This window comes from Pundamilia nyererei, unplaced genomic scaffold, assembly GCF_000239375.1.
Source record: "Pundamilia nyererei isolate P.nyererei 1_Seehausen unplaced genomic scaffold, PunNye1.0 scaffold00021, whole genome shotgun sequence".
In the NCBI taxonomy this organism is placed as follows: domain Eukaryota; kingdom Metazoa; phylum Chordata; class Actinopteri; order Cichliformes; family Cichlidae; genus Pundamilia; species Pundamilia nyererei.
In genome coordinates, this window is record NW_005187422.1 from 2,001,428 (window position 1) to 2,002,631 (window position 1,204).

The 1,204-nt window shown below is 42.4% G+C and overlaps 1 protein-coding gene across 1 annotated transcript in view; it reads left to right on the forward strand.

The window, feature by feature from the left end:
- Positions 1-1,204, forward strand: part of LOC102194393 (bactericidal permeability-increasing protein-like) — a 14,918-nt gene that overhangs the window by 3,495 nt on the left and 10,219 nt on the right. The window lies entirely within an intron of this gene.

Genomic DNA, 1,204 nt, shown 5'->3' on the forward strand with positions numbered 1-1,204 from the left:
AACTAACCCTACATCTAACCTACAGGTGGGACCACTGGAAAATGTCTTTCAAGGGGTCCTCAAATTGGTGGTGATACCTGCTGTTAATGGTGAGTTCATCCTCACTTTGAACTCTAAAGAGGATTTTTCACCAAAAGTTCCAAAAAGGATTTCCATTTGTATTTTCTCAACGCTTCCAAAGTCCTGGGGAATAATATACAAACAACTTGAAGGACCTACACAGAGCATGCAATGAGCTTTGCAGACGAATGTTTAAATACTCGAGTTTAATACTGACACTGGGCAATGACTGTAACGTGGAATAACCACTCCTGACTTCACAGTTAATGATGTCTCCTGCAAATCGTTGTCATTACTTTTTACTTGAAAAATCTCTTGGGCCTATCCAACTAGCAAAATCCACATCTTCATGTCGAGCCAGTTTGGGACAGCAGTAGAACAGACCATAAAAAGCTGCTGTGCAGACCCAAAAGCTCTGCCAGGGTATGTAGTTGAAAACATTGGATAGTTATTACCAGTGCATTGAGTAAAACAGTCCTCCAGCAACGTACTGCTGATGTATATCCACTGTGCGGGTACTGGTAGGCACAACGTAGCAGAGACGTGTGTTTGTTTTTTAAGAACAGGTCCTTCTTACATGGTTTAGTGCTGCTGTAAATGATGTTCATCAGCAAGATGCTGTGGCCACGTTGCTTATCTGTGCTTCTCGTATTCTTCTATTCTTTCTCTGTCTCTGTGCGACAGAGAGACGGGAGGCGCTGGGTAGCTTGGAGATTGTTTGGGATAAGTAAGCAGGGAAGTTGGATAGTGCAGTCTTCCCAATGAGCCAATATGTCGCTGCCATTTAGGGACTACCACACTCATTTCACAATGAATGAAATTCACCAGTGAACTTACTTTAGCATATTCCACAGTTCGCCCACTCTCACCTCATCAAACAGCCACAAAGGTTTTTGTGCTCGAATCACAAACTTTCCTCAGCAATCACCTTACTCTGGATTCCTGCAACTGATTCTTCTTCCTCAAAGTGAAACTGTAGAGTCACCGTCCCTGTTCTGATGCAGTGAAAGAGACATGCAACTCTGCCCTATGAGAAAACCTTGAAAGAAAGATTAAGCCTAATTTAAATCTGGTCAAGTTTTTACTTCTAGGTGGAGTTGCAGAAATGTGTGATTGTAACTTGAACATCTCCATGACTGGATTG